The sequence below is a fragment of the Dendropsophus ebraccatus genome, chromosome 8 (assembly GCF_027789765.1).
Source record: "Dendropsophus ebraccatus isolate aDenEbr1 chromosome 8, aDenEbr1.pat, whole genome shotgun sequence".
Lineage (NCBI taxonomy): Eukaryota > Metazoa > Chordata > Amphibia > Anura > Hylidae > Dendropsophus > Dendropsophus ebraccatus.
In genome coordinates, this window is record NC_091461.1 from 38,954,680 (window position 1) to 38,968,743 (window position 14,064).

Genomic DNA, 14,064 nt, shown 5'->3' on the forward strand with positions numbered 1-14,064 from the left:
TAAGAGTAACTTGGATTTATAGTGTTTTGCAAAATTGTAACTTGGTTTAAGAGCCCCCTGTATTGGGTGGGAGTGGGGGAGGGGCATGGTCTGCATAGTGGGGTCTACAGCACTGCACACTGACCCAGGAAGTCTTCCCCACCTTCCAAATCATAGCAGATACACTTCAGGCTGGGGCTTGCATCAGGGGACAGGACTGGGGAGGTAATTTCTTCACAGCTGTAAACCCTCCAGTCCAGCCCCCTGCAGTCTCTGTAAGCCCTTGTGTTTTTTTATCCTCTCTTTCTGCTATAACGTACCTGCACTTACACTCAGCTATACACACTGCTGCTATAATGTGCCTGCACTTACACTCAGCTATACACACTGCTGCTATAATGTTCCTGCACTCACACTCTACTATACACACTGCTGTATAGAAAGATATCTGTCACTGTCCCCCTGCACAGAGCTGTGATTCTCACTTCCTGATTGGTCCATGCTGAACACACCCCCTTCCCCATTGCTGTCATGTCACCACACAAACCTCTGACAGCAGCAATGCTTCTCTATTCTACCCTGTTGTACTACGCTACTGCATTATGGGGATCTGCAGTTCCATCCTGTATCTACAAACTGCTGATGTTTTTTCAGGTTTATGCAGTTACTATACATTATACACCACATGCTAATTGCTATACTGTACAGTAATTTATAATATCACATATTCAGCGGTTTCTAAATGCCTGTTTCACATGTTATTCAGAATATTAAAAAAATTATTTTTGAGGTGGGGAACCAATTCTATGTATTTCAATGATTTCCTAAGGGAAAATTAGTGGATTTGGATTACAAGCGAGGTCCTGGAACGAATTATGCTCGTAATCCAAGGCAACGCTGTAAATAATTTAGTCCCCTATATCAGTCCCAAGTACCCAGAGTGAATCAACTGGTTGCTACGCTGCACCTCCAGGCCTTGTCATGTTGTATATACTTCTACTCATATGAAAGATACGCAATTCTCTGAATAGTGCACCAGGAAAGGCTGGCCATATCAAGGATTTCTGGGACCTGATACTGCAAACGAAAAGCTCACCAGAAGTACTCTTCCCGGACTCCAGAGTCTATGATGGTATTTTCAAGTGTGCTAACAATAGCACAGGGAGAAGCTCCCATTTCTGCTCTTCATTTTCTTAAAAGCCTAACTAGTCTCTTCTTTATCTAGGACAAACAATTCTCTTGGCACTCAGCAACCAAGTTACATGCTATGCTACCTTCTTCTTATTTATACCAAAATATATATTTGGACAAAATAGACAATAGACTTCAATGATCCAACCAGTAAGATGGCTTCCTGTTTTTGTTTTTACATTCTGATTTAAAGCGGCTCTGTACCCACATTCTAACCCCCCTAAACCACTTGTAACTTCGGATAGCTGCTTTTAATCCAAGATCTGTCCTGGGGTCCGTTCGGCAGGTGGTGCAGTTATTGTCCTAAAAAACTACTTTTAAACTTGCAGCCCATGCCCAACAGGAGTATCTGTGCCCTAACTTTACACCACCCCTCCGTCCCTCCTCCCCACCCTCTTCATCAATAGGAATGCCATTGGAACATTTTCTCCTGTCTGAAGATTGCACAGGTGCCTTAACGATCCAGCCCATGTTCAGTATTCAAACAGCTGAGGAATAGGAGACAATCTGCCTGGAGCATTCCTAATGATGAGGAGGGTGGGTAGGAGGGATGGAGGGGTTGTTCCAGCCTAATGCATACACAATCTAAGCCCCGGCCGTTGGGCACGGGGCTGCCAGTTTAAAAGTTGTTTTTTTAGGACAATAACTGCATCACCTGCCGAACGGACCCCAGGAAAGATCTTGGATCAAAAGCAGCTATCCAAAGGTACAATCGGTTTACGGGCTGTTTTGAGTAATAGCTGGCGGCGGAACAAGTGTTTAGCATCATCTGATGTGTATGGACAGCAGAAGTCTTACCAGAACTGCTGCCCATATGGTTTTCACATGCGTGCAGACAGGAAAACATTCTGCATACATTTAGCCTTGGTCGCAGACTGGGTATTGTTGCTGTCATCATATAGAAACTAATGACTGCATTTACTTCTGCAATTCATGGCATGGATGAGATCATTAGGTCACAATCCTCTGAAAACTCACACAAGAAAATTCACAGAGAACAGGAATAATGGAGTACGTTACCCAGACTAGAAAAAACACAGACATTGCTAAATCTCCCATCTCTCTTCACATCTGCAGCACCGTTTAATACAATCTATCGTTCCTTGTCAGCAGCCACTTCAGGCAGGTGAGGACCAAAGGCTCCTGTAACTAGGACAGGTGTATCCTGATGGCCGTCATTGTACTGATCATATGACATGTCACATGGTGAGGTCACGGGGTAACAAGTCAGGATTCTGTTCCACAAAAGTATAACTCCGGTTATAAGTTAATGATTAAATGGACAGAATCAAAGTGTGCAGCAACTGTTCATCTCCAATGCCCCTATGTCAACACTTCCTGTTGTGTTGTCTAGCAGTTCATCTATGGAAACATCTAGTAAGCATCCACATACTAACTACCATACATTTATTTAAATATAACTTATAAGCATTAAAGGGGTCCTTCACCAATTTTTTTTCTTTCAAATCAACTGGTGCCATTAAAGTGCCAGAGATTTGTAAATTACTTCTATTACAAAATCTCAAGTCTTCCAATACTTACCAGCTACTGTATGTCCTGCAGGAAGTGGTGTATTCTGTCCAGTCTGACACAGTACTCTCTGCTGCCACCTCTGTCCATGTCAGGAACTGTCCAGAGCAGCAGCAAATCCCTACAGAAACATCTCCCACTCCAGACTGGAAAGAATATCACTTCCTGTAGGACATACAGCAGCTAATAAGTACTGAGAGACAAATCTAAGGCACTTTCTGGCAGCAGTTGATTTGAAAGAAAAACATTTTTTGTGAACAACCCCTTTTAGGCTTTTTTTGCAAAAAACAGATGGAAAAAACGGATTCATGTGTGTGCATCCGTTTTACCATTGAATTCCATTATGAAAAAACGGATCCGTTTTTTTTAACGGACACAAAAGTAAGGTTGACTCATTTTTTAAAAAAAAAAGGATTGTAAAAAGTAGTGTGAACCCCTTTAATGGAAATCATGAGGTTTGTGAGACAAGGCTCGAGGGAAAATGTATAGGACAAAGTCTGCACTGAAATTAACATGAAAAAAGGTCAGGAATGTGTTTTTTTCTAATAAAATTCGCTGTAAGGGTGCACTCACACCTACAGGATCCACATCTGATTTGATGGTGCAGATTTGATGCGGTGTTCAGTTATTTAAATGAAATCTGCTCCAGAAATCTGCTGCAGAAAATACGCTGCGGATCCGGTAAGTGTGAACGTACCCTAAAAAGACGTTCCTACATTTTGCAAAAAGTTGTCAATTATGAAGGACACAGAACTAATGTAAACCTGGCTGAGTTTATTGCTCCCAGTGAGTTTAGTAGTTGTATTTTAGAGAGGTCTGCCATCTTACCGTTATACAGGTTCAATCATCAATGCTAAGTTTTTAATCATTATAAACATCAACCACAATAATCAAATGTGATCTACATAAAAGACAGCGATGTTCTGGCCATATGTAACTATGGCAACATCCCCCTCAGCTCCAGGAGTTCGCGTCATACTGTCATCTTCATGAAAAACAAATACGATCCCGGACGCCAATTCACATATCCTTATGAAGAGAATTATGACCGGTCGCTTAAGTAAATATATTTATGCTCAGGGCTTCAATGTGCCCTAGTTTTTTTCCACAGAAGTGCCTGGAAATTGCTGGATACTGTATTCACTTCAAAAAAGGAAAAAATTTAAAGGCTTCTAATAATTCGGAATTTATGAAGATTCATTATTGATATCAGACAAAAGCAAGTTTCCAAATATGCTAAATAAATTTTACATGGTATTCAAATCCCAGTATTGAACAAATATTGAATCATGTGTGAAATCTTATTGGTATAATTCACCAATATTGCACTTAAAACATGACAACCCAGTTTACTTGCCCGAATAAAATCTTAAATAGCCACTGACTTCCCACTATTTTATAGCCTATGCAATTCCTAATATATCTGGATTTCACTCATTTCAGTGCTAAAGTCTTGGCCACTAGGTGTCTCCCTTCTTTGCAATCTACTGTCCACTGTCTGTTGTCAGGGGATTTCTGACTCTAGTAATAAACATACTCAAAACACCACACAGGAAGTGTGTGTGTGTGTGCACTCTGTGAGAAAGCCTGAGCTGTGAACTTGCAAGATGTGCATGTCTACTAAATATTTACCACAAAGGTAAATCAAGGTTTCCCTTCCATCTCTGACTATCCATATAAAAGATCAGAACAACTGTCATGTGTGGGAAGGGATATGGGTTTTCTGTACAAAAATATGGTCTTCTGTGTGAAAAGTAATGGTAACACAAAGCAGAGGTGATGCTCACAGCAGCATCTAAAAAGTGGCTGGTACTTCAGAAGTGAAATCTAAGCAAAAAAAAAAAAAAAAAACTACGTTCTTTTACAGTCTGAGCTCCTAAACAGTCTGAATACCTTTGAAGTGCCTAGCAAGCTGCAGATCAAATGCAGAGACCAACGCAACTTATTGATCTAAACTATTTTCTTCACTTGCAGGGTCCTGGCAATGGCGTTATATCATATACACAAAACATTAACAGGCAGCACGGGGGAACAGAGTTACTGCACTGGTGTTTACATAGATAAAAGGAACATGTCTCCCAACAAGCCTTTCTGTTTTGTGCTTTAAACATAAATCACAGAAACCTAAAAAAAAAAGAAGCGACAGACGCTATATAACCAATGAACTGGGGGTGGAGGTGGGTGGGGGGCGGTCGGTGTTATTGTGCCCACTCATAAATGAATAATCTGCTGTGAAACCTTAACACACAAGTTTTTGATTACAGAAGGTATATACTTCTTTATAAGGAGGGCATATTGTATCCTTGGTGGCCACCAGAACATCTGGCTGGAGTTTACTATGCAGAGTAAACACATACAAAATGTAAATATATATATATATATATATATATATATATATATATATATTGAGGTCCAAAAGTAAGTGGACAGTATGTGTAATAGAGTTATGAATCAGGGAAGATTTATCAAACATGGTGTAAAGTGAAACTGGCTCAGTTGCCCCTAGCAACCAATCAGATTCCACCTTTCATTTTCCAAAGAGTCTGTGAGGAATGAAAGGTGGAATCTGATTGGTTGCTAGGGGCAACTGAGCCAGTTTCACTTTATACCATGTTTGATAAATCTCCCCCTTCATAACCCCATTACACATACTGTCCACCTACATCTGGTCCAAACTATATAGATTGTGGTCTTAGTATTTTATGCCCTAAAGTAGGACTACGGAACCTCTAGCTCTCCAGCTGTTGCAAAACTACAATTCCCATCATGCCGGGCGGCTTTTGGCTGTCCAAGCATGATGGGAATTGTAGTTTAGCAACAGCTGGAGAGCTAGAGGTTCCCCATCTCTACTCTAAAGCTAAGGGCACCCATATTTCTGCACTAAAGAGACATTTAAAGTCCCTACCCCCATTTCGCCCAGGATGGCCCATAAAATATCCCTGAAACAGTAAATCAATACATGAGTGTAAATGGCAATAAATGTAAGCTGTTCTTGGCAGTTAAGCTGTTAAATAGTCTATTTACGTCTCAAAAAAGTGTGGCTGCCAACATGGCTGCCGATATAACTACATCTATTGCTCTTGTATTCTAGTAGGGTTGCCATTCTGCACTCTTTCCAATGACTCCAATAATGGTGGCCATATTGAATGTCATCTAATTTTCCAAGATAGAGATGAAAGATTAAAGGGGTGCAACAGCAATTTTTTTTCTTTCAAATCAACTGGTTTCAGAAAGTTATACAGATCTGTAATTTACTACTAATTAAATAGCTCAAGCCTTCTAGTACTTATCACCTGCTGTATGTCCTGCAGGAAGTGGTGTATTCTTTCCAGTCTGCAGAGCAGAAGACATATTCTATGGGGATTTGCTACTGCTCTGGACAGTTCCTGACATCGGCAAAGGTGGCAGCAGAGAGCACTATGTCAGACTGGAAATAATACATATCCTGCAGCAGCTGATAAGTACTGGAAGACTTTAGATTTTTAAATAGAAGTAAATTACAAATCTATATAAAACTTTCTGACACCAGTTGATTTGAAAGAAAAGAAACTTTTCACCGGAATACCCCTTTAAGACATCCCCAAATAATGCATTTATTATTGGATCACTCATCAGGTAAGGGGGCTATATAAGGTGACACCACACAACACAGAAAACTATCCTGAACTGCAGAAGAAAATGGAGCAGAGTTCCTTCAGCCAGAAATGATCATTTTCAGCAGCATAAAAATTTTCATATTTCTCGATAAGCAACCATTCATAGAGCACAAAACGGTCTGCTCTCTGCACAACATCCTGGTATTCAGGCTCGGACTGGGCCACCGGGGGACCGGGGAATTCCCCGGTGGGCCCCGAGCAGTTGTAGGCCCCGCCCCCCAGTAAGGGGACACAGGGCTGGAGACCATATCAATGTGGTCTCCACCCAGCAAGCCCAAGGGGGGCCCCCGTGCTCCTGGGGGGGCCACTCGGCCTCCGGGTGCCGCACCTTGCCTTTTAACTGGAAGCGATCGCATCAATCGCTTCCAGTTAAATGTAGCAGGGTTCCTATTGACAGCGCGAGAAGCCATAGGCTTCCCGCCCTGTCAATCACTCTTGTGACCGCAAGCAGCGTTCTGCTTGCGGTCACAAGCGTGCCGCCCCCGTCCCCGTCAGATCAGCAGCTCCCTGGTCCCGGGCTGCGCCACCACTGAGCTCCGTGTGCGTGCCGCGGCAGCTGGGACTTCCGGTACAGGGTGCGCATACCGGAAGTCCCAGCAGCCGCCGCAGCTCACATGGAGCTCAGTGGTGGCGCAGCCCGGGACCAGGGAGCTGCTCATCTGACAGGGAAGAGAGAAGAAGAGACACGAGGCCGACGGGGGAGCGTGTTGTAAGGTGAGTTGTTGTTGTTTTTTTTTTTTTTATCAGAGGGGGACAGCACTGGGGGCTATAGGGGGGAATGGACAACATGAGGGGGGCTATGGGGGGAATGGACAACATGAGGGGGGCTATGGGGGCCTGGACAACATGAGGGGGGCTATGGGGGGGATGAACAACACTGGGGGGGATGAACAACACTGGGGGCTATAGAGGGGCTGGACCACATAAGGGGGGCCTATAGGGGGGCTGGACAACATAAGGGGGGCCTATAGAGGGGCTGGGCAACATAAGGGGGGCCTATAGGGGGGCTGGACAACATAAGGGGGGCCTATAGAGGGGCTGGACAACATAAGGGGGGCCTATAGAGAGGCTGGACAACATGAGGGGGGCTATGGGGGGAATGAACAACATGAGGGGGGCTATGGGGGGGATGAACAACACTGGGGGCTATAGAGGGGCTGGACAACATGAGGGGGGCTATGGGGGGATGAACAACACTGGGGGCTATGGGGGGCTGGACAACATAAAGGGGGGCTATAGAGGGGCCGGACAACATGAGGGGGGCTATGGGGGGATGAACAACACTGGGGGCAATGGGGGGCTGGACAACATGAGGGGGCTATAGAGGGGCTTGACAACATGAGGGGGGCTATGGGGGGGCTGGACAATATAAGGGGGGGCTATAGAGGGGCTGGACAACATAAGGGGGGGCTATAGAGGGGCTGGACAACATAAGGGGGGCCTATAGAGAGGCTGGACAACATGAGGGGGGCTATGGGGGGAATGAACAACATGAGGGGGGCTATGGGGGGGATGAACAACACTGGGGGCTATAGAGGGGCTGGACAACATAAGGGGGGCCTATAGGGGGGCTGGACAACATGAGGGGGGCTATGGGGGGATGAACAACACTGGGGGCTATGGGGGGCTGGACAACATAAGGGGGGCCTATAGGGGGGCTGGACAACATGAGGGGGGCTATGGGGGGATGAACAACACTGGGGGCTATGGGGGGCTGGACAACATGAGGGGGCTATAGAGGGGCTTGACAACATGAGGGGGGCTATGGGGGGGCTGGACAATATAAGGGGGGGCTATAGAGGGGCTGGACAACATAAGGGGGGGCTATAGAGGGGCTGGACAACATGAGGGGGGGCTATAGAGGGGCTGGACAACATGAGGGGGGGCTATAGAGGGTCCGGACAACATAAGGGGGCTATAGAGGGGGTGGACAACATAAGGTGGGCTATAGACGGGCTGGACAACATAAGGGGGCTATAGAGGGGCTGGACAACATAAGGGGGGGGGGCTATAGGGGGGTGGACAACATAAGGGGGCCTATAGAGGGGGTGGACAACATAAGGGGGGCTATAGGAGGATGGACAACATAAGGGGGGTTATGGGGGGATGGACAACATAAGGGGGCTATATGTGGGATGGAAAGGACTGGGGGCTATATGGGGGATGGAAAAGATTGGGGGCTATATGAGGGATAGACTACATAAGGGTCTATATGGGGGATGGACAACATAAGGGGGCTACCTATATGGAAATGGAAAACATAAGGGGGCTATATGGGGGATGGACAGCACTGAGGGCTATCTATATGGGGGATGGATAACATAAGGTGGCTACCTATATGGGGCATGGACAACTCTGGGGGCTATATATATGAGGGATGGACAAAAGGGGGTGCCATTTATAAGGGGGACAATACAGGGGAGGCCATCTATAATGGGGAAAACAGAGGGAAGGCGATCTATAAGGGTCACTACACAGAGGGGGACAACAAAGGGGCCATCTATAAGGCGCATTACAGGGGGGGGGGGGGGCGTATACAATTGGGCATGCACAGGGGGGCATCTACTATTTTGGACTACACAGAGGACAGGGATAAAAAACCTTGGCTCTCCATATGTTGCAAAACTACAGCTTTTGCTTCGGCTGTCCAGGCATGATGGGAGTTTTGCAACAGCTGGAGAGCCGAGGTTCCCTACCCCTGATATAGGGGATGCACAGAGGTTGTCATCTACTATAAAGGGATTACACAGAGGGGGCTCTCTACCAGGGGCGGATTAACTTTACCATAGGCCCCAGGCTGTTCACCAAGCCTGGGCCCCCCCACCCCCCTGTAACTAGCCTGGCGTTCATAGTACAGGACAGATAATGTCATGATGTCCTGATTTGTGCAAAATTGCCATAAAAAAAACAGTGATTTTTTGTAAATCATGGCGGAAGTGTAGCCAGGAGACAGTACACCATTGAAAGTATAAGTCTTTTTGGGTGGTTATGGGCCCCCCAGGAGCTCAGGGCCCCGGCTGCCGCCCAAAACGCCCCTATTATAATCCACTACTGCTCTCTACTATAGTAGATGCACATGGGGCCATCTATATGGAGGACTGAACAAGGGACCATCTATAAGGTGTCTACAGAGAGGGGGGCATATACTATAAGGGATATATATGTCAGCCTACCCACTAAATGAGGGTGTAAAGGGGCCAATACAGATGTGCAGTGTGTATAGAGATGAGGATGGTGCCAGAGTGAGGAGCCTAATATCTTTCTCTGGCAGATTCTGTGGATTCGTGGCTCGGAGAAGTTCTCATGATGGCCAAGAGCAGATGGAGAAGATAAAAAGGGAAGAACTCCGATCAGAGAAGACGTCCCCTGTGAGTCACCTGATATAACTACAGTGTAATGTATATGGTGTATAGAGCCTGTGTAGAGCTGGGTCAGCCTCTATATGACTGTATGAGGTGATAGTGATCTGTGTACAGTGGATTATTTAGTAGCAGCGGTGGTGTTAGTATGTGGTGGTATTAGTCAGTATGTGGTGGTATTATTTGTTACTATTTATGTGGTACTGTGTTTTATTGGATTTAGTATACTTTTGGTCAGTAACGATATGGTGGTTGTGGTGTAGCGGTAATATTTCCTTTCTATATACTGGTTATTGGTCATAGTACACAGGATTTGGTCAGTAACAGTATGGTGGTAATATGTGAGGTGATAATATTTCCCTCTTTTATACTGGTATTATTGGTAATATCAGTCTTGGTATACTGGATTTGGTCAGTAACAGTATGGCGGTAATATGTGTTATTGGTGGCTGTATCACTTTTGTATCTAAGTATACAGTGTTATCATGCAAAGAAAATTGTCTTATAGCGCGATTATACAGGCCAATAATTGGTAACAAGTGCTCCTTGGAAGCCCCATGTAAAAGTGCCAGAGATAAGCTGACAAGCAAATGTCCCATAGTCGGCTGATTTGATCTTTTGTGCATCTGTACAAATCATTGCTGGCGTCCGCACATCTCAGTATATTCCTGCCCTGCTGATTAGCAATGGTTTGCTGCTCTACACTGCCCCATATCACGCCGTGTAACTGGAGCCTTATTAATGTTACCATAGATAAGTATGGTGGCAGAAGGGTGGGCCCCAAGAATGATTTCCCCTGGTGGGCCCAAGGACTCCAGTCCGACACTGCTGGTATTAGTTGACAGTGATGAAAGGGTTAATATCGTACGCTGTACTAAACAACTACAAGACTGTCGTCTTCTCATTACATGGCAGATATATGGATAGCTTACATCCATTCTCATTGACCCTTAGTCTTTCATTAAAGAGACACAACAAATTTTTGGATAGACTTCAAGGAGCAGCGATGCCTGCAAGCCTCTAGAGATGTTATAACACCTCCTAAGAAGACGCATGGATGGACAGGAGTGCCATCCCTCTAAGAGCTAACAACACTATAGCCTCCAATGATTTCTGTCACTGGCTACTAGATGCATCATCCTACCTCAATGATTTACTTCTATTTAAAAATCTCCAGTCAATAATTTACTTCTATTTAAAAATCTCCAGTCTTCCAGTACTTATCAGCTGCTGTATGTCCTGCAGGAAGTGGTGTATTTTATCAAGTCTGACACAGTGCTCTCTGCTGCCACCTCTGCTCATGTCAGGAAGTGTCCAGAGCAGTAGAGGTTTTCTATGGGGATTTGCTACTTACAAGGACAGAGAGCACTGTTTCAGACTGTAAAGAATACACCCCTTCCTGCAGGATACACAGCAGCTGTTAAGTACTGGAAGACTTGGGATTTTTATATAGAAGTAATTTACAAAACTGTATCACTTTCTGACAACAGTTGATTCTGAGAGCAATTCTTTTTCGCCGGAGTACCCCTTTAATGAGAAAATAAAACAGTAAGTGTTAGTTTCCTGCAGCGCCTCTGCTGGGGAAATGAAACATTACACAGATCTCATTAAAATTCATAGGCTGTGTAATATGCCACCTTTACCCAAACTGGCCCAGTCTTACTCTTACCGTACGGCCACAATCTAAACCTGTAAAAAAATAAATTGGACAATATGGAAAATCTTAGATGTCAATGTCACATTTTATGCAATTAAATGTGGGGCCATAAAAACAAGTGCAAATCAAATTATAAGTCTTGTAGTCGCCCAAAGCAAATCAATTCGTTTACAGAATTTAATCATTTCCAATCTGCTGTAGAAATATGAGCGCTAGAAGCTGACTGCTCGATAGGGCAATGCCACGATCGCTCTCGTCTTACCTACATCAGTCTGTATATTGTGCTCCCTGGATGAAAATATTTATTATAAGAAACGCCAAGACCTAATATACAGATAGATATCAGCTTAGCATCAGCTATAGCAGCAGAGAAGCTACCGGGGAGGAGATGAAGCCAGAGATACATGCCAGCAGCTAGGATTACTCACTGGTTCAATACGGTAATATGTGGGCACGCTGTCTGGGACTGAAGTGGCTGGCGCTTCTTTAACAATTACTTACAGACTGTTTAAGTTAAACTCCCTTTATTTTGACACTTACAACACAGCTTTAAGACTCTCTTCTGATAGAAGTTTACATGGCCCTGAGATGGGCTATTTTAAGCCCAGCAGAGAAAGAGCCTGCCGGGCATGGCCTAGTGCTGAAGTTACTGAAATTAAAGTACAGAACTGAATTGTGGTGATTTATCCTAAGAATGGAGAAATTATCCTAAGGCTACATTCACATGACCATATAAATGGCTCATGTGAAGTCCATAAGCTGTGTGATCCTCCCCCCCCCCCATACTAGTCATCATATACTTTCTTCTACCCCTATGCCCCCTAATTGACAAAGCTGGAATGTCTTATTCCGTGCATACAATCAACAATTCAAATAAAATTCTATCAAACGAATAACGATTTCTTGTTGGTCGTTTAATCGTGTGCTATTACACTAGATGATTATCGTTCAAATCCGAACGATCTAACAATTTTTTTAAGCAATAATCATCGTGTAATGGGGCCCTAAGAACTGAGGGAGGCTATGACTGGGTCTGGGGGAGTGAGCCGTGTGAAGCATTAGTGGCAAGTGGCAAGTACGTGAAGAGAGGTTTGTGGGCCACAGGGCTCTCAGTAACAGGACCAGTTATGGAGAGTGACCCTCCTCCTGTAAACATAAGTGGTTTTGTTGAGCAAGGTATATGTAGAATGTTTAGTTGTGACACGTTGAGCAGGTCCACGTAAGGGTTAACATTGACCGGACTGAAATTAAAGTTGGATTGTGCACAAATTGGGTTCTGGAGCGTTTAATGAGTGTGCCCATCGACAACTAGAGTGCACAGTAACAGTCAGGCATATTGTGCCTTCCTATGGAAACTGTAGCCACTAGTCGTGTCATGCCACTGTTGTTCCTTGAGGTAAAGGAAACCTGCCATTACTGTTATGGTGCCCTATCTACAGGCAGCATGAAATTGAGAAAGACCGCCTTAGTTATTACAACCCAATGAAAAACAGCCCTCCATGGTACAGATATTTAGTTAAAAGGGAATGTGAAAGAGCAACATACAAAACTCTCACCTTGGGTGGTTGTGCAAAAGCACAAATCTCCACAGTGTGTAAATGAGGGAGCACACCACAGCCTTTCCTATGGACTCCACACCGGGGTTGAATCAGACAAAACACTCCGCTCCGAGAACAGCATAGGTGATGCAAGGCATAGGTCACACAAGGAACCATGTCAGCAGGTGAGTATGAGAAAAGGTTACTTTATTCTGAAAAACACTCAACGCACTTTGAAACCATTTTCTTTCTCACACTTGAGAAAGAAAGCGGTCCGGTTTCAAAACGAGTTGTGTGTCTGTAAGCATAAAGTAACCTTTTCTCATACTCACCTGCTGACAAGGTTCCTGGTGTGACCTGCACCTTGCATCACCTATGCGGTTCTTGGAGTGGAGTGTTTTGTCTTAGTTATTACAATGACCTACAATCCATTCCAGAAAAATACTAGTTTTAAAACCAGAGAGAATGCTGCTTAGGGTCCTATTACATTGTCCGACTAGGGCCGATCATTTTAGTAAACAATTGCCTATCTGCTAGATCAGTGCTCGTTTATTGAACCTATGAGACGGCCTGATAATCGGGTAGTAAGGGCTGCATGAACATTGTTAGCAATGTCCATGCAGCCCTTGTCCAAACACCTGACACCTTACCTCTCCCCACTCTAAGTCTTCTCTCCTGTGCTCTGCAGCTGCCTGGTCCCGGCGGCAGCAGTGGCAGCTGACAGGCTGCTCAGCATATCACAGGCCGGGACCGCCGCAGTCTATGATTGCCGCCGGGACCAGGAGGCTGCGTAGCACAGGAGAGAAGCCCGGGAATAGTCAGCCGCCGGCCATTCATCGCTATTACACATAGAGATGCACGGTCGGCACCTGACGATTTTAGGTCTAAAGCTAAAACAAAGATCAGCCGTTGATTGTTGTCTCTATTACATGAAGCAATAATCGGCTGATATCGCTCTGTGTAATAGGGCCCTTAGAGCCGCTGGGATGGACCCTGATGGCTTCTGGTCTTGACTGATCTTTCCTTTCTATTTACAAGGAGAGATATTTCAATCAGACTTGGTGGGAGGAGACAGCTGGGACTGTCCCATTGACTCTAAGCTCCATTCCCGTCTGGTGGAGCGGCTTGAGACTAAAGACAAGTTCCATTTAAGT

At 44.8% G+C, this 14,064-nt stretch overlaps 1 protein-coding gene across 2 annotated transcripts in view; it reads right to left on the reverse strand.

Moving 5' to 3' along the window:
• Nucleotides 1-14,064, reverse strand: part of SEMA4G (semaphorin 4G) — a 176,555-nt gene that overhangs the window by 54,458 nt on the left and 108,033 nt on the right. The window lies entirely within an intron of this gene.